Consider the following 26922-nt stretch of genomic DNA (forward strand, 5'->3'; position numbering starts at 1 on the left):
CCAAGCCACATTAGGGTGTGATTTCCATGGAATATTATGATCGGATACCATAGATCACACACACACACATATCTTGTACCATCAATCACACATGGTTATCGATAGTTGTTTAATATTTAAATTCTAAAAAAAGTACGTATGAACGAATAATAATGCTATAAATAGACACTATTTCTATAGTTAAATTTTAGTGCATGACTTTGAAAAACATATAAACGTCAATTTTTGATTTGGTTATACACTCTACCCTACACTTATAAAAACATACGGTAATGCAAACAGTACAGAAGGAAATGTTAAATGTCAGGATGTTTATATAAATATATAGTTAATTGTAGAATATTATGATTTATTGAACATTCAACCCCTTTATAGCACACAAACTAGACTGTGTGTTTAACAGTGTTTACTTTAGAAATAATTATCGTATGAAATTTTTAACGTGATTTAATTATAATGAATGTCAAGTGCGGATCTAGAGCGAAGGGCAACTGAGGCAAATGCACTCCCCAAGAAGTAAGTCAACTATTTTAAACCATCCGTTAAAAATTATTGTCTAGAGTAATTTTTATGACAAAATATTAAGCTCGATACGACTTTTGAACGCGATATCGACTAAAATCATATACAAGGGGTTATATCTCGGAGTTATTTTTGCACTCGATACCTCAAACTTTTGTCAAATTTTGATATTTGGCTGAATTAATGACGGCAATTTTTCGCAGCAAGTTAAAATCTTTTTTCATAAAATTTGATTGAATGATACAAGAATTGATTTACATACAATATCAACAAAAATTATACAAATATTTGTGTAGGAAGCCATATATGTTTCTCTCAAATCGTACATATTTAAATGAAACGAATAGTTTAAAAGCCCACATATTTAATGCCATTTAATATGGTACTAAGATATAATTTATAGGAGCAACAAATAATGTATTAACAAAGGAAAACAATAAAATTGAACATTATTAAGGAAAAAGGTTTTGCACATCTTTAAATTTATGTGTATAATAAATTTTTGTCTGTATATTTTGACCACACAACATTAAAATATAATAGATTGGACGATTTTAACAGAAACGAGGGTTTTAACAACAAATTGACTTAGTAAATTGTTAAAATACCCTGTATAGAAAGTGTTGAATATCAGTGCTTGGATTTTTTAAAATAAATTGACCCAATTATGGCGGACTATTTGCTTTTCGAAAATTACCGAAAGTATTTTGTAATTTTCTTTTCGTTTTGTGAAAATGTTTCACAAGACCACTAGTTAAAGCTATCTGCAAATTTTCAACTCCTTATTTTTTATAGTTTTGGAGAAAATTGACACCAAAGTTTTGTCCTAATTTTAGCCCACAGCGAAAATTTGATGATGCTCAAACTCACTTTTTACGTCCTACGCACGGTATAAAAATTTCAACTTGATACATCTTTTGAGTTATCGTGATGAAGACGGACTTGATATATATTTCATATATACAGTGTTTAAAAAACGTAAATGATGCAATTTTTTAGTGTCTCTTACCTGCTAAGAACATGCGCTATTTTTTAGTACCTTGCGTTATGTAACACCTATAGCATTGTGTATTAAGAAACCTATTTCCTTTTTGAGTAATATAAATAGCTGGCTGTATTCATTTTTTCTGTTAAAATGACCCGATCTATAAGTGTGTGTACATAACTTTTACGAGTAAATCAATATTTTTATAATGCGACATTAGATAGCCACAATACCATATGTCTACAACAAAACCAGCACAAAGTCATTTTCATTTATTAAAACTATACAAATCAGTATAAAAATTGTAGTTGGTTCTCTTAATAAGATACGAGTTAACCGTTTTCGATCTATTCTCTTTATGAAAAACCGAGTAGTAAGACATTTTTGTGACCAGTATATCGCGAATTGGATTTGTGAGGAAAGATTACAATTACAAGAAGAAGCAGCGGCGTACAATAAGACTTTAAAATACCTAATGTTTTTAAAGGAATTAATATGCCATTTAGTTGCTATTACTGTAACCCCTGGCGCTGACATTATACAATATAAATTTCTTCATTTCAATATGCAAATTGAATCGAACGATTTCAGCCCATAATTTTCAGGACCGTAGCAAATCTTTAAAAAAAAGAACATATGTTCATATTTCATATTGTTGGTATTGATATATATCTCTGTGTTATTAAAAAGGCGCCAATTAAAACATTTTAAGTGATACTACAACATTACATGTGATGATTACACTATAGGAATATGAAACTTAATATTGTAAATATATTGGAACTGAGTGTACCACAGTTCGTGTCAAATAACATTGTGTGTTCCAAGAATGTAAGGTTGAAGCGCTTGTCCAGTGCAAGATTTAAACATTTGTTGCCAATAGGCTATTCAATTTTTGCCGCTCCAACTAACCTCTAATAATTACAAAAGCTTTTTCCCGGAATAAGTATGATTGTGACTTAAGAGATCGTTCTGTCATTTCTTAGATTATTATTACAATTGACGATTTAGTAAAGTTTAAACAAAAAAATAGTCTTTGGGTAAACTTTTTTAAGCGATTCAGCTTGAATTTTGAGAATATAAAAAAAAAATTTTTTAATTTGTCAATTTGATAGTAAAGCTGTTGTTGAAAACAGTTTTGAATTTAAAAAAAAAAATTGTAAATTTATATTTTTATCAAAACGATTTTTTATTTAAAAAAATGTGGAAGTGAATTATCTGCAGTCAGTTTTCAGTGAAAGTGAATTATGAGAAGTTAAAGATAGTAGAGATAATTTGAAGTAAGTAATAAATATCCTGACCAAACCAAATGTAGGTACACGCATATAAGGTTGACTACTAAGTCAGAAATATGTCTTTTTTATAAACTAATATTACAATTAATTCATACAGTAAAAAGTAAAAGTAGCTAAAATTAAATTATTGAAAGAATAAAACAAATATTTGTCTTCTAAAATTAATACCTTAAATTTTCAGAAAAATATCCTGAAAATAAAAAAGTAAGCGATACATTTATAATGTGAGAAGATACAATAGAAACACAGTTCCTACCGAGTGGTCTACAACACTTTTCATTTTTTTATCCAAATTTGCTGGCATAGGCTCTAGCCTTCCCAGTCTGCTGATAAATCCGCCACTGTGCTTATCGCTTCTACTATTAACGAAGCATAGAATTCCAGTTTGTCACAGGTTGCGTGCGGTGACTTGCATGTAGTCTAAACGTTAACAAAATATTTTGTATAATTAACAATCAATCAAAGAAATATAAATATTTTTATTTAACATGCTGTTTGTTCTTTTGATTCATATTGACAATGATTTGTTTTTAATCTGTAAATAAGTAGCTCACAAAGCTTTGATAAAACTTCAATTACATTTCTGAATCAAAGGCGTGACTATAGAAAACATAAAATACACATATACAAGAACATTTTAATGATTATTCTACGAAAGAAGCAAAAAAATAAAAAATGTTTCTGCATACATTTGCATATACATTTTTTACATACATTACCCACTCACAGTGCGTACAGTTAACTAACCAAAAAAGTTATAAGTTAAGCAGTAGTATGTTAAAAGTTAAGTAGTAAGTAGGGAAATAAAAAAATTATTTTTTTTTTACAACTGTTGTATCATCTAGGCAAAGAAATTACTGTTTTTAAAATCTTAATCAGTTTTTTTGTTTCAATGATATTTGTTTTGAGCAGAATTTCATATTGATCATATAAATGAACAAAGAAAAAGCTGTTTAAACCTTTTTACCTCAGATATTCAGGTTTAAATCTTTAAAGAAAACAGTGTTCTATGGAATGACAAGACCAGAGGCTTTTTTAGTCGAAAGAGTCAAAAATTACAATTTACAAAATTTTAAAATTTTGCCACAAAAATTTTTAACAATAAATAGTACTTAATTTATGCTACAATAAATAGTGGCATAAATAAAGTTTTTTGATAAAAAAAAAACTTATCTATTTCTTCACACACTGCACCAAATTATCAAAGAAACAAAATTTTTACACAAAATTTTACCTAAATTTCAAATAGCAGTATCTCCGCGAAAAATCATTGAATTTGGATCCTCAATAGCTCATTTTATTTTATCACCCCTTGCCGCTTTGCACAGGGTTGGAGTGTGAAAAATTTGATCCCTAAATTTTATATAAAGTTTGGAAGCGTGTCAAAATTTTAGCGTATCAACTAAAAAGTAAAAAATAAACCTCTTATCAAAGATATATTTAAAGGCAGTGGCTTTTGGTTATAAAAAATATTTTCCAAATAATTTTGAGCCGCAAAATTAAATTGAAAACTATTTTCCGGTACAAAACCTGTAGAATTATTTAAACATTGAATGAACTACAAAAAAAAAACAAGTGAAAAAACAATTGACTGAGTTAATTGTTGAAATACCATGTAAAAACAGTGTTGATCACGCAATCGTTTGTTTTTTAACGTCATATAAGTAAACAAAGATAGCCAAGTAAGTAAGTACATACATACACACTTAACTGATATTACCATAAAATACAAACTATATAATTTGCGCCTAAATTGTGTTTTTTTATAACGAACATTTTATATTTAAACTTTTGTTCTACAGATATGCCTAACAGCTTTCAAAATGATTCCTACGGACCCGAGACCAAATTGACCTATGTTGATTATTTACGAACTCGATCTCACCGTTTACGTCCTGAGCACCGTATAAAAATTTTAGCTTGATATCTTTTTTCGTTTTTGAGCTATCGTGTTGACATACAGACGGACAGACAACCGAAAATAGACTAATTAAGTGATTTTATGAACACCTATACCAAAATTTTGATTGTAAAGTCAATATTTTTAAGCGTTACAAACTTGGGACTAAACTTAGTATACTTTGATATATTTCATATACATGGTATAAATGAATATATGATATGTTTGTATATAGAGATCGATCAATATTTTCTGTATATGAACAACAACAACAACAATAATACATAAATACACACACACACACACATACAGACGTATTTGTTATGCGTTATACGTTTCATTCATTTTAATATAGATTCGTAGTATAGTGCTTTCATTTTATTATTAAACATACAATGTACAAATACAATACAATACTGAACATACAATAAAATAAATAACAGGTATTTTTTATATTTGAACTGAATTAAAATTTGTATTTGAAATCGTTTGTTGGTAGCTAGACTAGAAGTACTCCGACCGCTGAGCTGGTTCTCGTGGTCCAAGATAAAGGAATATGGAGATTTTTTAAACCTCCGTCTCTCGGGACACTTACGTTATTAATGAAAGCCCAATCGTCTGCTACAGTAAAAAAGTAATATTTTCCCGGTTTTCTCCCGAAATTTTTGATTAATTTTTATTCTAATTAATATTTTTGAAAAATTCTTTCGTGGAGTTAGTTTTATAGAATAATATTATCCGTTTAAAAAACAAGAAGTCATTGCCTAGCATAATTGGTTATAGTCATTACCTATAAAAAATAACTGCACCATAATTCGAAAAAACGACCTTGGTTTTCGGATTCAGTAGAAAAAAATACGCCAAAAACCATAAGTCGTTTTCGTGGACCTCAATCTGTCACGAAAACCGGTTCAGCGGCCGAAGTATAACAAGCATACGTGCAATATCTATTACTGTTATAAATAGGTAGCTCTAGGATCAGTCGTAGTATTTGACACGTATTTCAGAACGGTTGGAAATAATTCCTCATTAATTTTATGGGAATTGGGTTTTGATCAAATTGCTAATATAGCGAGATTTGTGAAACGAAAATTTCTTTACCCGTTTTGAGTAATTTTTATTTAGCAGTTTTTCGTAGGAGGCAAAAATTTTATTTTAGTGACGTCATCGTCACCTTGGTAGCGACATGCATACCATATAACTTACATAACATGTTGAAAACACCGGTTCACGTCCGATCAATGAAGTCACTTTTGGCACAGTCAGTAATTGGACAGGAGACCTAATTTGAACACTGTGCAGTGTGCAGTTGCCTTTTTATTATTTACTAACTAACGCTCCCAAGTAATCGAAAAAAAAATGAAAAACGCGCCAACCTTTATATAGGGATTATCCACATTCTAACGTCCGTTTGCATTTTGATCATCGTGCTCATTCAGACTTTCGCTCAAGATGCCAAGATCTACAAAACCGAACAATCTAAGCAAATTTTAATACGTACCCGATAGCTTCCCTTTCCATTAATTTTAAGTTTATGCCGATATTAAAAATTTTCCAGGCTCTTCGAAAGAGCAGATTCCGGCTTTAAGATTATTTTAGAGAAACAACTTTGCAATTTTGAGAAACAACATCCTCTCAATTTTCAAGTCGTTCTAAAAAGATTGTCAAATACACTGGCCTTAAGCCTTATATGTATTATTAATGTGATACTACAGAATATGTGTTATTTATGAGATACATCAATCAAATTACTATATTATTGAACACCAAAATATTGATCGATTTTACTTCTATACGTAATGTTTAGAATATATTGTTTTGATATCGTTATGATAGTTTTGTTGAACTTTCATCCAAGTTTATGTTTTGTTTATTCAACCGTATTTGTTTTAGTTTTTTTAGATAACACCCAAATTTAAGAATATGCTTCTTTGTACAAATTTCGCGAAACATGGAAGCATTACAACCGCGAAAAAGTCGGTTCTTCAACGAACATATAAATCCTTAGCATCTGTGTATGTTATAAATTTCGATTTTTGCCCCAATTAACTAGATTATTTTTTTGTATGATATAAATACGTATTTCGACTACCAAGTTACTCGTTGCTAATTTTGTGGCGGACTGCACCGCCACAGTAAATTGGGGCAAAAATCAAAATTTATTTTGAAATATCCTAGAGCTCTCATTATTATCTTTGATAATATTTATATCTATATGTATTTTCTTAGTTTTGGCGTGACGTCTGTACGTAAAATGCATATTCAAACGTTACTTATATAACTCATATGCATGTACGCATCTCATATAACTCAACTGTAGTCACTTATAGTTATGCACTTGGATTTGTTTGTATGTAGTAACATCGAAAATTTTCAATTTACAAATTTCAATGGATATAACTGTTTTGACAATACGTGATTTCATTTTCATTGTGTTTATAAACGTATGGCGTTGGCCATATAAGGCCAACGCCATACGTTAACCGTAACAAACCATAAGATTTGTTAACTTCCCAGAGGAAGTTAATGTAATGGGGCCGATTTTGAAAATCTTCAGTTTTACATATTTCCGCAGTTTTAACGCCGCAATATTCGACCCAAACCTTTTCAATGTCTGTGTGTGTGTGTACGCATGTGCGTATGTTCGTTCGGATTCTTTCGATTATTCGACACGTAGTCGCGTATTTAACAAATGAAAGAGTTGTCAGCAGAATAAGTTTAGCCGTTTTTTAATGGTAATAAAACAACTGGAAAAAACTAAATAAACAGAATTTGAAAAGTGGATAAAACACATCATTTATCTATAGAGATAATGATCGTTCCAGGATAAGCTGCAGTACATGTTCGAAAAATAATCTTTGAAGGCTTACAAGATCTTTTTTTAATTTTTTCCCCCTGGGAAGCCGTGTGGACTACAGGGGTCGCACTCACACGACTTCAGTACCACACCGACTATATACTGCCAATTTATTATATTTAAATTGAAATTGGAATTTTGATTTGATTGTTGGTATCACACCATATATTTGGTATCTATTGCTGCTTTAAATATACTGAATATTTATTATTTATGTGATACATCAATCAAATTACTATATATTGAACACAAAAATATTACACGTTTTTATTTCAACAAAATATTTCGAATATATTGTTTTAATGTAGAAAATCATTGTTCAGTTTTCATCCGACTTCGATCGAAAGTTTGTTTCCGAGGTTTCTTTTCAAAAAACTCATAAAAAGATATTCAGATTTATAATTATATAATTATAAATTTTTTTGTCCTGGGGCCGTTATATTATATTAAATAATACTTTTGATATCGTACAATATTATTTAGTAAGAAATGGTTGAGTCTTAGTTAAATTGTGCAATATAAGAATTTTTACTACGCAATATGCATTTCATTGCGCTTCCACCATATTTTTTGAAATTTTGTGTGTTTTTTAAATGTTCAATTAATTAAGAAAATTATTTTTTTGCATAAAAGCATCCAAAATTTTCCGTATTTTAAAAACAATACACTTTGTCCGCCTAAAATGACCATCTCACTTACAGGTCATACGAAAGTTTGTATTTTCTAGATTATGTGTATCAAATAATACGTTCAATAAATTATTTTTCTGCGAAAAATGATCAAATTTTCATCAATCATTTGAAAGCTTATATTATCTAGATTTTACGTACATCTAAACTTTTAAACTGTTACTAGGTAATTTTTCCAGGTTATTATAAAAGTCTGGGCGCTTGTACCAATTAATAAAATCAATTAGGTAAATAATATTAAATAAAAATAACTTTACATACTTCGTATGTTTAAAAAAAAAACGTTTTTGATATGTGAAAAGAATTGTGAAATGACTAACCTTATGGTATTCGGCAGTAGCTAGTTTTAATGATCAAAATTTTTCACTTACACAAGCAGCAAAACTGACTTGCAAAAAACTAAATTAAGTAATTTCATTATAATTTATAACTTCGTTATGAAGCGAAATTAATATTGCTGTTACATGATAACATTTTTTCAATGATAATTATTTTATACATACATTTACGACCTTGTGACAATGAAATTAATAACCGAGTTTATATTTAAACGTATTTACAGTACATCAACAATTAAAACACTAGTAAAAACATATCGTTAAACGGATATAAAATAAGGTCAAACTGTTTTATTTTTACGGAAGAATAAATCGTATTCCCATGGATAAAAGCTAATATGTAGTTTTAGATACTTTTTTACCCGACTGCCAAGGAGTGGTTTTGTTTTTCGGGCATACCCTGTATGTATGTATGTATGTATGTATGTATGTATGTAAGTTTGTTTATAAATTTCTGTAATAATACCTCATATCATACGGCTCGTTGGATTTCGACAGATATATACGTTATATAAGCCTTAAAACACAAGTGTCGTAAGCATAGAGATATGCAGATAGAGAACGCTAGCCTGTAAGTAAATACGATATGCGAAGCGAGGGATAATACCTTATAGGTATTATTACATCAGCATAGATAAATTATCATAAATAATTAAAAAATGCCACATTCTGTTACCAAACTGCTCTGGTAAATTTATAGTATACATTTTAAATGATAAACATTTTTTTTAATTATTAAAAATTAAGAAAAATTTAAACAGCTTAAATAAACAACTTATATATAGGGAAACAACCAACAGTTGCCCTAAAGCATAAAACGATCAATGTTTTCAGGAACAAATTAATCTACCCTTACAAAACCAGAGTAAAAAGTTTTATATCCAGGTAATTTACTTGGTAAATAAATAATAAACAAGTAAATTAGTTAATTAATATAAATGAAAAGACATATTTCTTATTAATATTATGTTCATAAATTTCCTCATTAGACATTTTACACATTATAACAGGTTTATCGTTAAGAGTGTCCATATTAAATATTTTTAAATTTCCTTTTTTTTTTGTGAGTGATAAATAACCATCTCTCATCATTCAATCTAGAACAAAGCATACAAATTATTGTCTGTGCTAAATAAAATTTTGAAAAGAAGGAAACAAGCGCAGTAGTTTACATAGCGACTTGAGTCGATCTAGATTCTCATGGGTCACGATTTTTAAAGTCGCTATATAAACTTCTGGGTTTGCTTACTTTTTTTCAGATTTTATTTAACAGAGTGAGGATTTTGATTTTTTTAAAATTATTTATTTTATTTAAGACTGTTTAGTATCTGGAAGAAAAAAGCCATTATATTAAAATTTTTTAAACCAATTATTCATTAAATTTAAACATGTAACTTATATATATTTAGTTTCCATTATTGTGATACCCGACTGGATAAGTTTGGTTTATTTTGGTTATTAACGTATTTCGAGCCAAAAATTCGCCGTTTTGTCTTTTTTTTTCAAACAACTATCTAAGGTTGGATTTTTGAGACGAATATAATGATACGTTTACTTTCGAAATCCATCGAGCCGTTTGGAAGATAAAGTTTGTTTAAAGGTAGTTTGGTAATAAAGAAATTTACAAACAAATATACATACATACTAGATGCGCAAAAATATAGCCACCCCTTCGTACAGTCGGGTAATCTCAATGATTTTCAATTGATAAAAATATTAAAAATTAATTAAACTGATAAAAATATCAAAAAGTAAAAAATCCGAAAATGCGTTTAAACCAAATCATCGAAACATGTGGTCCAGTTGAGAGTCTCAAAAAAAAAAAAAAAAAACAATGTTCTTGATGATATTAAATCGATCTTTATCGCCGAATAACGAAAAATTATATATTTCATATGAGCGCTGCTCTTTCGAAATATTCTTTCATCTAAAAAAAGTTTCAACTATGTCTCATACAACTTGATTTAAGTTTAAACCATGGACATTCCTAATGTAAAACTCTTGACGAGCATATTTATTTTACACATACACAGGTAGATACACATTTTTAAAGAGGTTTACAGTAAGTGAGTTAAAAGATGGGTATGCGGTTGAAAATGTTGAACTTTGAGTATGAGAATATCGTACACATTAATTTAACGAAGCGGTAATACATGAGAGGTTTGTGTCCTTGGTTCCTGTATGTACAAGAGTGGAATAGTGGTGTACTGAAAGCTGTATATAGTCATGTGAGTATGTTATATGAGTTCTATGCTTTCTGTGATGGTTAACTAACAATCAACAAACCGAATTAGGTATTTTAAATTCAAGCTTATTTATTATTGGTCAAGGTAATTGGGAAAAAGAATGAAGACATAAAAAAATAAATTGCACACGAATGGAATAGGTTATTTTCAAAATGTAAAAAATAAATTAATGCCATCCTACAAAAAGTTTTCGATATTATAAGCACGGTAAGAGTATATAAGCTTGTAGTGAAATAATATAAGTTTATCCCATTAAAAGTTAGATACGATAAATAGAAATTTTCTGACACTATGTCCATAGCGAAACCAAAGCCTTAACCAAAGATATAAATAGTGAAGAGCGACGCCAAGAAAAAACCAAAATCAAGACTGTATTTGTATATATTTGTTAACGAATTTAGTGTAATGGATTTAGCATCTTTGTGTTACTCGTTGGTCTTGCTTGGTCTTGCATATGTGTAAAACCAAGATCAAAGTACAACAGCAAGTATGCTAGACAGAAGCTACAATTTATAAATATAAATGGACCAAGATCAATGTGTAAGACAAAGAGCTGAGTTCACGCCTAAGTGTGTAAGATGAAAACAATCAAATTAGTCTTGTTTTGGTCCTAGGGCACATCACTACATATAAAGAGTTTTTGGCTGAAACGTACACATCTTCTGCCATTCATCTGGAAGAATCTAGCAGAATGCTAGAAGTCGTGAATTCAATTCCTACTGGCACTCTTTTTGGCAAGTTTTTGATTTTACAATTTTCAAAGTTCTCTGGAGCCTCAAATCTCGTGCAATTTTCATCTGAGAATAAGACGAGTTACTTGAAATATTTTATTTCATTTTTATGGATTTGTAAAACAATAATTTACACAACAGATGTCTCCGTTAACAAAACATTTTTAATAATTTAAATTGCCAGTGTTTTTAATTAATTAATTTTTTTTTTTATCTATCCTACGACGTCCATAAGTTGCGTTTCTGGTAGCAATTTTTTTTTACCATCACAAAATTTTGTCGAAGATTATCTTCTTTACTTTAAAAATTTTACAAAAAAATAACGATATAAAGCGTTAAACATCACTAGTCTTACGTGTAAATCATACAGAACTACATGTGTTTGTTTCTACAGTAAACAATGGCATGTAGTTGGAACAAAATCAGTATGTTAGAAGGCAAAGTAAATATTATTCAGAAAATCACAAGTGTTCTTCTCTACTTGTATTGTGTATTTGAACCTTTCACGTAGCATACATATAATGAAACCATGACTATAATTCAATAGAATGTGTACCATACATGCTACCAACTCACGACGGGAGTCCTCACTCACACTTCCTATTGAAGTAGAACTCGTGTTAATAGGTTTAATGTGATAGAGAGATCTTATTATTCAGCAATTGCTATTCCGCCCCGTTTTAAGCCAATCTTTACTTCTTTTGTCGCAAAATTCAAAATCAATTTTACTAAAGTAAACGAGAATTAGCCTTCCAAATTCTTTCCTATAGTTCCGATTGACCGGAAAGTTTGATGGTAAGTAGATAAGAACCTAAGAAACAAACGTTATATGGCACCGGGCCATTTACTAAAAAGGTAAAACCACGCCTTCTAGGGGGTGGCAAAATATGTGTTGAAGATGACAACAGGAGTCGAAAGAGTAATAAAGTCTAAGCAAAAAGTGTCATTTAAGTATATTTCGAAAATTCAACACTTTTCGAGTTATTGGCGACTGAAATTCAGAGTATTTAACGTCAAATAACTGAAAAATTTGCCTTTTTTTTAGAAAATAATATCGTACACATCCAAGTACAATAAAAAACCTTTAAAATGAAAAATAAGTTTCAAGTCATTTGCACAAAAATTAATAGAGTTATAATAAAAAAAATTTTCTTGTATAATTTTCTTATGTTGTATTCAGCAGAAAAACTGATTTATTTTCCGCGGTAACTTAAATTAATGCTTGCCGCTTTCCAATTTCCTTTATTTTAGTACTTTATTATAGCAGTTTCAGATAATAAATTTTCAAAATATTGCAATTTAAATACAAAAATTTTTTTCGAAAAAAACCATCTCTGTATACTTTGTTGTAGTAATTAAAATTTTTGGTAATTTTTAATTAACAAATATATACATCGCAATCACGGATGCTATATGATATAACCTAACATAATTATCGAATTAATTACTGATTTGCTCATATTTAATACCGAAGGGAGTTAATATTTAAATATTTGAAATTTTAATGGAAATTAATATTATCATGTATTAAAATTGTATTACATACGAAAAATTGAAATTTCTGCTGAAATAAAAATTTATTCGAAAGTACCAACAACACATTAAAAACAATGGAATGTTATTTGTGAGCTTTTACAAATTAGATAAAAACAAGAAAAATGGTTTACAATTAATTTTTAGGCCAATGGTACAAAGGACAACAACAACCTAAGTATATTTATGTTTATAAATATTTGTTTGTGTGTAAAAATTTGTAATTATTTATTACCAAAGTTTCTAATGTTTTTCTCAGATATATATTATGTAGGGATGTTTCCTTCGAGCTTTATTGTATCTGAACAAATTGAGTTTCTCGCGACGCTCATTTTTACGAATAGCATGAAAATTAACTAATTTCGAAGAAATTTTGAACAAATTGTGACAAATTTATTAATTTTATAAGAATAACTGTACTTGAATTGAATTTGAAGAGAAATTGTTGACGTTTCTTACTTCGAGTTCCCATTCGTTTTACCTATATGAGTAGTTGAATGAACAGTTTATAATTTACGTGGAAAAACGTTGGCCCGATGAGGATAATGCCCATGTTAAGTGATAAAAAGAACACATACAAATATCGATTAGCTAATATGATATTTTTGTCTATATTTGATTCAAGTGGTGTCGTTAATTTATATAGAAGCTTTAAAATTTTTTAACTCAGTTATCTCAAGTTTATTTTTTCCTTGGAATCATTTAAGATATAAACTTAATGCGAAAAATGAACATTATAAGAGACAAAAACAATTGTTAGAAATATTGTTAGAAAAGCTGTTGCCAACGTTTCATTTCAGTTACAAATGAAAGTAGTGAAAGTGTTTTATTTTCTTTTTAAATTCACTCGAATGCTCACTTATATACCACTTATTGCTGATGTAATATGACATCTTTAAACATCAGTGACATTTTAAACGTGAAATAAATCACAAACACCATTTTTAGTTTTTATATTGAAAGTGAAATTTTCTTATGCACTATGAAAAAAAAACTTTATCACCATAAGATCACTATTGTAAACTTGGAATCAAAATTCTAGGATTCAAAATGAAATATCCTTATGAAGAGGTCTTGTACGGGTATAATTAAACAAGTTTGCAAAGAAGTAGGCGTTTTCAAAACGCTGTACAACAAAAACCCATCAGTTTCTCTTATATTTTTCTTACTAATTTTTAATTTTTGTGACTTTTTTTTTTTGTTGTTTAACATGAGAAAAGACTATTAGGAGAAGGAAAAACTGTACCAGAATAACCGATTACGATCAATGAATTAAATATCTCACCGTAGAAGAATCTATAGGCTAGAATGGGCGTAGCGCTATCTTACTGTAGATTTTTTTTGAACTCATTACATTTGTTTAATTTCCTTGACTACTTTTTTTAAGTTGTCGAAAATATAATCTATAATTCACTAATACAATTCATATTTGTCAATTGGTTAAAAATACATAAATTTAAGATGGTAAAAAATAATTAGAGAACACATTAATGAGTTTTTGTTTTATGGCGTTTTCAAAATCGCACATTTCTATGCTCAACTCTTTCTCTTTTAAAAAGGATAAAAATAAATAAATCCCTTCATTTGGATTAAATTATCCATTTGTTTAAAATCTTTTTTTAACAACTGTTTGTTGACTAGAGTGGATTAATCATGAGGCTTTGTTAATCCAAATAAAAATGGTTGTATTGTTCTGCTTTTTCTGTTGGTTGTATGTTTAAGTGAAAAAAAGATATTAAATAAATGATATACTAATAAAGTTATATCATAAAAATGTTTCATAGTGAACAGTATAATAGGATTTTGTTTAATTAGGATACAATATATTTATTTAATAAATTATTTTTTGGTTAATTATTAAGTTTAATTTGTTATTTTGTAAAATCTTAAAATGTCTATTTATTAGACGATTTAAAAGTCCATTTTCATAAATTCCTTATTTGCCTAGTTTATTTAATTTAACTTAAAATTGAGTAGAAATATTGGAAGCACTAAAATTTAATTTCTTATTATTAAGAAAACTTAGTTTCTCTCGGAAAATAAATGGTATTTAAACATTTAACTATGTCTGTTGTATATCCCTCGTTTAATTTATTTTACCTCATTAATTGTTTTCAATAGTTTTCATTGTAATGTTTTTAATATTTTCTTAAATAGAGTTTTTGGTTGTGTTAATAAGTGAACATTTCAATAATTTGAATTTTTCCCAAATTAAATTGAATGCTATTCGACATATTTATTTTAACGGAAATTTATAAGTAACATTGTATCACTTGAAATACGACCTAAGAACTCCGAACGGCGCAATAATAAGTAGTTAAAAAATTAGTGGAATATAAAATTTGCCGTGCATTCGAGGCACAATTTTGTTGATACCTCAAGTCGTCTAAAGATTTGCGACCATTTTCGTTCTGCTCTAAAAAGACTTACACATTTTTGAAAAATTTTCTGAAAATTTGACGTAGATCAATGTTCTAAGATGTAGTTAAAGTTCCGACTAGTTAATAACTAAAAATAATTTTAAAAAAATTCTCCGTGTACTTAAATTTACGTAATTTTGCTTTGAAGTCCGAAATTTGCATTAAAATTATAATGCACTTTAGTAATATCTTAATGATCGCTTTATGTTTTCAAAGATTGGGCGCTCTTTCACCTTAGAATAGTTCACCTTATAATGACATTTTGAATAGTTTTTAAAACTTTATTTTCATATTTCCGTAATAATGCATTTTATAATGGTAGCTTAGAGATCGATTATGTATGAACGTAATGTGATATCATGCAATTTTAATATATATATATAAATAAAATTAAGGTATAATCTCCGTTTTAGTCGGTTATACAGACATGTTGCGATATACTGTATTCTATTTATTTATACTTTACACTATTTGTGACAACATACGTGTAAATGTAATACTTGTACATCGTATGTATACATATACAAATTATACACATACGGTATTTATAATTATTTTTCCTTTTTAACACATCGGGCAAGAAGAGTTTTCTACCAAAAAATTCGTCATAAATTAATTGACGGGTAAAAAATTTAAAATTTAACAATTCTCAAGACGGTTATTCTTAACATCTACACAAATTTTATTCTACATAATTATTTTATTGTATATTTATTTTATTCAGTAAGAAAGTGAGTTTACGGGCATTATACCTTAACATAGAATGTATGCATTATACTTAGATAATAATGAACAACAAAAAAACACAATTCATGCATAATTATGTTAAATAGCTTTCTAGCATAATAAAAGTCTAAGAAGAATGTATTTAAAAACACATTCGATTAGAAATTCGTTTAAGTGATATAGAAAGCTTATTGAAGTTTATCCAATTTAAGTTGACAACAAAAATAAGTACAGTGTCACACGTAAATAGAATTACAATGCTAAAAGACCTTTAAATAGTTTTGTTAAATTAACAGGCAAATGAAAATTTGTACACACAGGTCAAAAATCGACCCCTGGCGATTTTTGCAAATACAGCAACTATTTTTACCATCAGATTAATGGTGCAGACGGTTGGATGTACATTATTTATCATAAATCCGAGAGATTATAGTTCGATTCGTAAACTGAGCGTATTCGTCTTAGTTGAGCCACTTGAGGGAGACAAATTTGTTCCGTACTTTAATAATATGGACATAAAACAAACTGTGCTGATCTTTGCCATTTATTTGACGCCCACGCTTAAAACTTTTTCAGCCAGCTTCATTTTTTGTTTCTCTAATCCACTATACTTTCCTTTAACAATGATAAGCCCCCCACCAAAAACTGGTTCATTCCCTCATAGTGTCCTTTATTAACCCCTTAAATGATTTTTCAAAGTTTTTATTTCAAAATATTTACTATACTACTGAAAGTCTTAAATACACAAATTCAAAATTAGCTGTGTCGCAGGTTAAAGAGGTCTGCTTTAGAAGTTTAGACCTAATTGTTTAGTAATAAAGGAAATATAAATACTGTGGGTCAAAAGGCAACGGACTCTTAATCGCTTATGTATGATTCCTTGTATTTCGAAGTATCATTTAGGAAAAACAGTTTCGAACAAAAAAATTTTGTTCACTGTGAACCATTTACTCTTAGACTAAATTACTCCTCACATATAACAGTATAAAATAAAATTTTAATTGTTCACTTGCGCATTGAATAAATACATTTTGAAACTTTATTTTAACAAAGCATCGAGCTTTGTATAAATAGTTTTATCAAGCAAGGCGTATGTTTTATCGGATTTTCTTTGTTTTAATTTGAATTTAAATTACTTTACTTTTACGAGTTAAGTATTTTCTATTCAACATCTTTGTTTATAAAATTTAACGCTAAAACATTATCGATAAACGATTAACGAAGTATAAATGAAATTATTTCAATGAAGCATTTACTTTTTCTTGCATTTATTTTATTTTCTTGCAATATAATGCAATATTAAATATACCATTTGTGTTATAAATAATGTTAATATAATGTTTAGATTAGGTTAGGTTATATTGGCTGTCCCCGAAGGACACACTTAGGCTATAGAGCCCATTGTGATACCATATGTGTTTTACCACCTTTCAGCTGATAATTTCATTTATCAGCACTTAAAATATATCTAAGAACACTCTTCATTAAATTACCTTTTTCTTTACAGCCTTCTACAAACTGAATCAATTTTCATCGTCTATTTTTAAGTTGTTCCGGATACGGAACTCTAAAGTCGCACTTAAAACATAGCTTAGAACATTCTCCATTAAATTACCTTTCAAACGAAACAAAAAATTCAAAATCAATTCATGCGCTTAGGCACTACGATGCCACAGACAGACAAAAGTTCAAGGGTTAATAAACACTAAAGTTAAACCATTCTAAGCGATATTACTATAACATTAGGTATATGAAATTCATTTATAATGTTTAAGCTGTAATACTTAGAATGGTAAAAAACGTGCATTTTTGTGACAAAGAGAGTAAGTTAAATTAGGTGTTTTAAAACACACAAGAAAAAGTTAAGTTAATGACAGAAAATCCAAAATGGTTTAATTTTAATTACATTATAAATTATTTACTTTAAACGCGTTGATGTTTCATTTCTGTGTCCTCTGTAAGATAGTTCTGTAAGATAGACGACTAATTATAAGAATGTTTGAAGATAGAAGCCTTCGCTTTTAAACATTGAATTTACATTAGAATGAATTAAAATTGAAAAATTATCTTTTCAATTACGTTTATATTGGAAGTAGTTTGATATCCGCCCGAATCACTGGGCTTAAAAGTAAAAACCACCGCTTTAGCCTCCACCTCCTTTGATCTCAATTATCAACGTTCCATAACACTTGAAGGGATTGTTTTACGCAATTAAAAGATAAGCACAGTTTAAAATTTTTTTAAATTGTAAAGTAGTCACAATTCATTGAGTATATCAGAAAAGATAGCTATGAATTGTGACATTTACTATTTAAAATTTATTAAAAAAATTTTTTTAGTATCTATATCTTTTTAATTTATAGCTCATGTGTTATTCTGATGCATGAGCTATATTGTTGTACAGTTTCCTTAAAAACCATTCGCCAGTTTTTGCGTGAAAGCGTAACAAACAAACATCCTTACTTTCACATTTATAATATATATATATATATATATATATAGGGATGAAAACGAGTGATTTTAATTTTTTACGATATGAATATTACTAATTAAGTTTAGAATATGAATATAAAAACTTATTGCGATTATTCAAATGAATATTGATAAAAAATCCAATCATAATTCTCACTTGTCTGTATTGTATTTTCGTATGTATAATACACTCTCTACGCTACGCTATTCCTGCAAGCATCACACGTACAGTACTTCAGTTTCCATGGAAACCATAGTTACGTTAAATATATGACTATATAGTATTCGATCTCGCTTCGAAAGCATGTACCGTTGTTGTGTATGGATTTTTTTTTAAATTCACATTTATTATGTTTAAAAATATTAATAAATTGCATTCATTCATTTCTGATAATTTTGTAGGCGTCTATTTCTAAACTTTTTTTGACGGTTTATCCTTTTTTATAAGGATAAACCGTCAATTTAATTTCCTGATGGAAAATTGAATTCGTAATGAAACTTTATAAAAAGAAAATTTAAGTATATTCTCATGCTATCTTCAACAGTACTTGTCTTATACGAAAATTTAACCTCTGGCTTAACACAATATGAATGCCTGTTGAATAGGAAATAACCATAAAAATTTAAAACTTGGTACCATGAAAAAATTTGAAAGTGAAATCAAAATTGATTAAAAAAACAAAGAAAAAGTTTTATATGTAATCTCTATGGACATACCAACGTATGACGTGACAAGTGGGTATCTTCCTCTTTGTTAAATTAGAAATTTTAAACGTTCATATCTTGCATAGGTACTATTAAAAACTTGTATGCATGTCCAGCGAAAATTCTTCATCTGGAGTAAAAAAATTAGTCCGATTCCCTATTGATTAAAAAACGAAGAAGTTATCAGCAATCAAAGTTGGCATGCAAAGGTTGCCTCTCTCCTTTTATCAAAACAAAGTTTTATATGTAATCTCTATGGCGATACCCAAGTATGACGGCATTAGTGGGTATCTTCCTCTTTGTTTAATTAGAAATTTTAAACGTTCATGTTTTGCATACTAGTAAATATTTTCAAAAACTTTTCTGCACGAGAATTCTTCACCTGAAGTGATAATAAAAATTATGCAATCAATATGCCAAATTGTCGAATTTTAGATTCTTAATTGGCAGATCCATTTTGTCATGCGACAAAAGATGCATATAAAGAAATCATAGTAGTTTACAACCTCACTGCTCAAATGTATAAATGGACTGTCAAAGAAAAAATAAATAACTGTTTTAAAATATCTAGCCATTTCATAGACAGTTGGTGTTTTTTTAAGATTTAACAGTTGTCCTTGACTGACATATTGGCAGCTTACTTTCAGCTTCTTTTTTTCAGAAGTGAAAAAATGAGCTCTTTAAACGTGTCTTAACCTACAATCTTTTACAAGCAAAGTTTAAGAAAATATATTTTATCAAAAAACATACGAAATTGATAACTAGTTTCTAAGGGCCATTTGAAATTAATTAATGTTCGAGCTTCTAGGGGCCATAATTATCAGCGAGTACAACAAAAAGATGACTGATCTGGCCTCTAAGAGTTACATACATCGAGTTGTCTTTGTATCTTCGATAATAATGTCACATATTCGTATCAAAATTCATTGAAACGAATAAACTATTGTTACTTGACATAAGCATGCAATTTTACCAAGAAATGACAAAAATTTCCTCTCTTCCATAGTATCCGTACAACACACAACATTAAGAAAATTCAAACCTGCTTCATATCAGCTAACGAAAAAACAAAAAATATTTTTGTATATCTAACTAAACACAATTTTTTTTTTGCACTATAAAAACTATGGATAAAAAAATAGACAAATAAAAAACAAATGCACACAATTTTCTATTCAGGAAAACAAGAAAATATTTTATATTCCATAAACTGTCATAAAAGGGTGATGTTGGAAAAACAGAATAAGGTTTTCAGAAAATAAGGTAAGAAAAAACATTGATTGTACACAGTAATAGAACATAGTCCTTGGAAAACACACTTTATAGAGTTTTATAATGATATGTATGAATAAACTTGCATGTATGTAAAAAGGGTTTGATTATTTTTTTCAAGTTTTTATTTATTTTTGTAAAAAAAGGCCACTTGTACACAAAGCATTAATGTATAAAGGAGTATAGTATAGTAATGATTGAAACGCCAGCTGGTGACTTTCTATGTGTGTATAATATTATATTGGTGGTGGATCGACGCGACCGACGTTAAGACTGACTACGAAATACGGTTTTGTGACGATATGGGCGCCACACTGTCATGCGTTTCTGTTTCTATGTATTTGGATATACATAACTTTTAAATATGTGTTTGTGTATATGTTGTTGTGAATGGTTAAATATTGAGTGGGTTTTCTAAATGTATCCACAGTTGTCTTACGTATTTTGGAATTCATAGATCTACGCAGCACGCTTTTGTTATTTTATTCAAAATTCAATTATATGTATTGATACTGCTTTTCAGACCTACAGTTTATTTGATCAAAAATATTAACACCAAAAATACATTGAGCAAATTTTTTAATGAATAATACTCGAATTTAATATTATCATACTGAAGTATAAAAATATTTACAAACTGTCCATTTGTAGATACTGAAGTTTTTCATTTTAAATGCTAAGTAGGTTCATCTTTTGAAATAATCGAGCCAAAAAATCGTGTGAAATCAACTTTTGGATAACATCAATATCTACGAAAATATGAAGCATTTAAATGTACAAATAGAAAGGAAAACAACACTTGGTGACGTCATAGCCTGCAATTGCCATAGAGACTAGATATCAAAAGTTGTTTTGCAAGAATAAGATAAGAAATTATTATACACAACAAACAAATCTTAATGCAATTATCATTAACAGAGTACGATCTATTCATCGAAAATTTCGAGTATTCCGTTTGATTTAACAATTTTGCGGCCATATTTAGAAACAGTTTTGTTACAATATTAGAAATATTCAATATTAGGCGAACTTCATTCCGACGAATAATAAATCATGAATTACTTTTGGTTGTTATTTTTTAACTTCTCTGCCTTCCTCGTAAATTATTCCTCAAAAAAACGATGGCGGTCTGTAAGCCGTTGATAGATTTTCATAAAGCATAACTAAGAATAAACTACAATAAATTAAATTTTATGAAATCGTATCAAGTTTTTGAATTCAACGATACCCAACCTTCTGGCAAATAAACAAATGTTTCAAATTTATAATATCGACCTCAAAGAAAATAGAAAGAAGTATATTGAATTTTGTTCTTTCTGTCGTTTCTTTTTTTAGTGTTTTTTAAGCCACTTTGTATATATTGATACAAAATAAGATTATATCAATAGATTTTCAAAGGATAACAGCGACACTAATATCCGGCTTTTCTTTCAAGATTTATAAAAATTTTGAAAGAAGAATTTACTGACGAAGGAATATTATTAATACATACAATGTATGAAGAAAGATGTAAAATATAACATAACATGTATCTCTAAGAATATTCGTCACTTTCAAAAATTTAAATAAAAAATATTGTTTTTTGAGACAAGCTTTTATGGTACTAAAAAGTAGAAAATAATTTTTCATATAAATCACTCTTGTAAAAGGATTCGAAACGCCTTAAGCTTTTACTGTTAGTCATCTTTGAGTGATTTCGAAGAAAAATTATTCTTTACTTTTTAGTAGAAATTCTACTGTAGAATCAAAGCTTATCCTTAATTAACAAAGTATTTTTTATTTAAAACTAATAAACGTATGATGATATATCAAATATATGCAAACTATGGGAAAATCAGATCATACTTAAAAAAATTCATATCATATAAAACATTGCCATCCGATTACCGTAAGCATGTTAAATTCAGCTCAATCAGAAAGTGAGAAGAGGGTCAAATTTTACTTGGAAAATTCAAGGACATTACATGCATGCCAAGTGAAATTAAATAATAGCTCGTAAGAAAAATATAAAAAATAGAACATAATATATATACTTTCAATTTTTTAACCAAAATTATATAATTGTACTTATATGATTCATAATATATATAACATATATTCATATAATATATTAATATATATAACATATATTCATATAATATATTAAAGATATATTATCTTTATGAAGATATGTGAATTGGGATTCTTTAAATCCAAGCATCTCAAGTTTTTTAATTCAGCTACAGAAACATCTGAACTTCAATTTTATTATTATTTATTAATTGACATATTACAAAATCAAAAACAATATAATCACTATTTGTATACAATAAAAAAAATACTATTAAATTTAAAGTAATTAAAAAATCAATTAATTTAAAATGGGCAAAGAAAAAAAAAAAGTAATAATCATCACGCGATTAAAGATTACCAAACGGTTAACGTGAATGCTGACGGGCTAACTGTATATGAAGTACTAATCACAAATAGTGCTTTATTTGAATTTCATGAATTTAAATTTTAATTCAATTTTCTAAAAAATGTAATTTTTTTTATGAATTAATTATTATTATTTTTATTAATTTTTTTATTAACAATTGTTCTGAAGATGACTAACAAGTTGAAATGTACATAAACAAAATATTTTGATAGACAAAATGTTTAATAAAGTGGATTTTAAGCAAATAAAATGTGTTTAATTAATGTTAATAACTTCCACAAATTAACGCTCTCAAACTTAAATTAAAGTAATTTTGTTTGTTTGTAGAAATGGATAAATTTTTAAACAGAATTGTTACAAAATTTTATCTGATTTTATTTGCTCCTTTTGATAAGATCCTAATCCAGACTAAAGATCCAAATCAGAGAGTTAAGTATATGTATACGCTTGGTACATCGTACCGGTACGTGCCAAGAAAATACAGAGAAGTGAATAAATTGATATGCATTAATTATAGTTGGTATAGGAATTAGTTTCTTTCTTATTAGTTGTTGATTGGTAACTACTTTTAAATGACGAAACGATATGATAAATCAACTATTTGCATATGCATTTATTGATTTTCTTGATGATTGGGTTTTGTGTACCAACGATTTTACTTTTCGGGGTTTCCTCAGGTACAATGTATTGTTCGTGTTAAAGCAGAGAAGTTAACAATTCATTTTAAAACTATTTTCTGTTTTCTACAATTCCCTTCATGTGGTGTACTTATCTATGGATTATGTTACCTACATTATAAAACTTTATGTACCACCCTGTATAATTTGTTTTCACTTTCATAAAGTTGAAGTAACTTGGAGATACAAGAGGAAAATAATTTCATTAATAAATTCAATTACCTACAAACGTAGTATTAATTTTCCTTAAAGTTTTATACCAACAAAAACACTTCCCTCAAAGGAAAGTGGTGGAATAGAGAGGAAAAAAAATTCTTAAAAAAATACATACTGATACATTATTTTAAATTTCTTTCAAGTTTCTCTTTAATCGAAAAAATCAATTTTTCAGAATGTTAAAGAATTCTTTTCCTTTTTATACTAAACATTTTTATATGCTTTTTTTCTCAATTTTTTTAGACTATTTTTAGAACACTTCGTATTCGTATCAAAATGATGAGAAATATACATATAGCTGTTAGGGATTCAGAGCGTTATATGGTGTTAGTGCCCATAGTTAGTGCCTCTTAACATTTATTTCATAGGCGTATAATATAATAAAACTGTATTTGAAAAAGTCTTCTTATATAGTACAAATTTATTGCATACTTACAATATATGAAGAATTTTGTCTTATCTTGTATTATATAATTAATATTTCCTCACCTGTAACAAAACAAAATACAACAAAATTTAGTTAATTATTTACAAAATTTAACATGTTTTGATGAATCCAACCTGAAATTTTCTAATTTCTTTAAAGGCGGTTCTACTAAATTATTTCCAACTAACTTCTACTTTCAAAATGCAATTTATGAAAGAATAATAATAATTATAGTTTACAGCATGTGTTTTATGAAGTGTTTTTTGAAGGATGTACGAACACCAAGGAAATTTTAAATTAAAAGCTTGATTTTTATTATACGAAGTTGGACTAAGCCTGAATCAATTCAAATAAATAAATAACTTCAAAAGTAGGCACATTTAACAATGGTCTTATGGGAAAACGGTAGATGGCTGATTTGTTTTCATTGATTTCTCCAAAACTAGTTGGTGGAAAATAAAAAAAGAATTATTTAAAGTAAATCTTAATAAATTATTGAAAACAAAAAAACGTTGTGCCCGACTAATTAAGGCTGTATGAGCACGGGAGTGGGGTTACGAATTTAATAAAATAAATTTTTCAATTTTGATGGTAAATAATGATGACTAAAAATTTTCCATCTTTGGAGCAATTTTCAAAATATATAAAACTGAATATTTTGTTAAATTCCAGGCAAAACCAAGAAAATTTTATTCTTATATATATTGTCTACATTCATTAAGTTGTAACAAAATTATTATATATTTAGTTTTTGATATCAAGAAAAGTTAATACTAATAGAGAATATTCGTTAAAAATTCTTTCGTCTCTAAAAAAATATTCCAATACGGTAAAAGAGATGACAATAAGTGAAATTAAAATCGGCAAAGAAATACGAATGGTAAAAGCATTTTAAACTACATAAAACAGATATTTTTCTTCTTTTTAAAAATGTAGAAAGCTCAACGTTACTGACCGATATTTAGATTACAGTTTTTGCTCTGTTGATAATGAAAGTGCTTCCTATTAAAACACAATTTTCTAGTCTGGCCGATTCCAGATCTCTCTGTCTGACGTACTTTTACACGAATTACGAATTTTTACATTATTACTTTACTGATATTATTCTATAGAGCAATAGCGGGTTACGATTTTTGGATTAAATATAGCTTACATCTGAAATAAGTCTTAGTTTGCACTTGACAAATAAAAAATTCCTTTATCATACATAGGTACATGTTGATACTTAATAAATTTGGTGACATAACTAGCATTAGTATGCGTTAGAATAATAAATGAAATCGTAAGGAAAATCATTGTACGCTACTGGTTTTAAAAATTATATATATATATATATATATATATATATATATATATATATATATATATATATATATATATATATGTATATATATATATATATGGATATGATGTTCTCTGTTGGAAAATACTTTTGGAATTTCAATGTCGCATGCGCACAAACTATTCAAGAACAATAATTGTATATACGGTGAATATCGCCTGTTGTATATATGTATAGTGAAGATTGGGATATCTTCGTGAATTCTAATATACTCACACAGATATAAACATTTGATACATACATATATATATATATATGAGTCGTTAGTTGCATGTTTATGTAGTAGTTGGTATGTGTCTCTAAGTTAGGTACCCTCTTGTTATATAGGGGAGAGTGTTATACCGGGAATCAAAAGATACATTCATGGGTTTTTTAAATTCGATTGTTTTAAATATAATAATGGAAATGGTCTGTGTTTTGCATTCTTATTATAAAATGTTTTTAGTTTGGGGTAAAACCTCTTGTTTGGTAACGTCATCGATTCACGATCTCGGATGACGAAAACATCGATTCACGACCAATCAATGAAGTAAGGCAATAAAAGGCACAGTACTTGGATGGGAGAACCACTTTAGAACATTGCGCGTTATGGCCGTTTTATTATTTATACTAGTTTTAATACCCATGAAGATGTCTAAAAAGAGTCGATGGATTGACTTGATTTTGACAAATACTTGCATTTATACCGAACAGTTTGAATACATACTTTGCATCCCATAGTTGTCACGGAAACGAATATTTAAAAATAACTTAATAAAGTGATGAAAGCCATATAAATGTCAAATGCGTTTCTAGACTATTTATATTCATTCCCCAATTATCAGACAAAACCACAGCGAAATGTGGCCGGGTTTAGCTAATATACTTGCTTTTTCAAATTATAAAATTTTAATTATTAATACTATAATTGATTTAAAAACTAAAAAAAAAAAAATCTTTATAACACTATTTCTAAGCCACTTTATCTAACGTGCAAAGTTAACAGTTCACTCTAGAGACAATAGAGAAAAGAAGTCAATATGGCATGATTAGGTTTAAACCTTTAAAAAAGAGATTGGATTGACTAGGCCTGAGGTGGCGAATATTTATGTATCACCGTACCATTTTTTTAAAGAAATGCTTAATGAGGCCATAGACGTGCCGTCAAATA

At 28.2% G+C, this 26922-nt stretch overlaps 1 long non-coding RNA gene across 1 annotated transcript; it reads right to left on the reverse strand.

Moving 5' to 3' along the window:
- Nucleotides 1–3913: 3913 nt before the first annotated feature.
- LOC123296684 lies at nucleotides 3914–26922 on the reverse strand. Its single transcript, XR_006535190.1, has 3 exons — nucleotides 26874–26922; nucleotides 19923–19929; nucleotides 3914–3924 (listed from the first exon to the last, which is right to left on the reverse strand). It is a non-coding gene; the product is annotated as an uncharacterized LOC123296684 (long non-coding RNA).

This window comes from Chrysoperla carnea, chromosome 3 (assembly GCF_905475395.1).
Source record: "Chrysoperla carnea chromosome 3, inChrCarn1.1, whole genome shotgun sequence".
NCBI lineage: Eukaryota > Metazoa > Arthropoda > Insecta > Neuroptera > Chrysopidae > Chrysoperla > Chrysoperla carnea.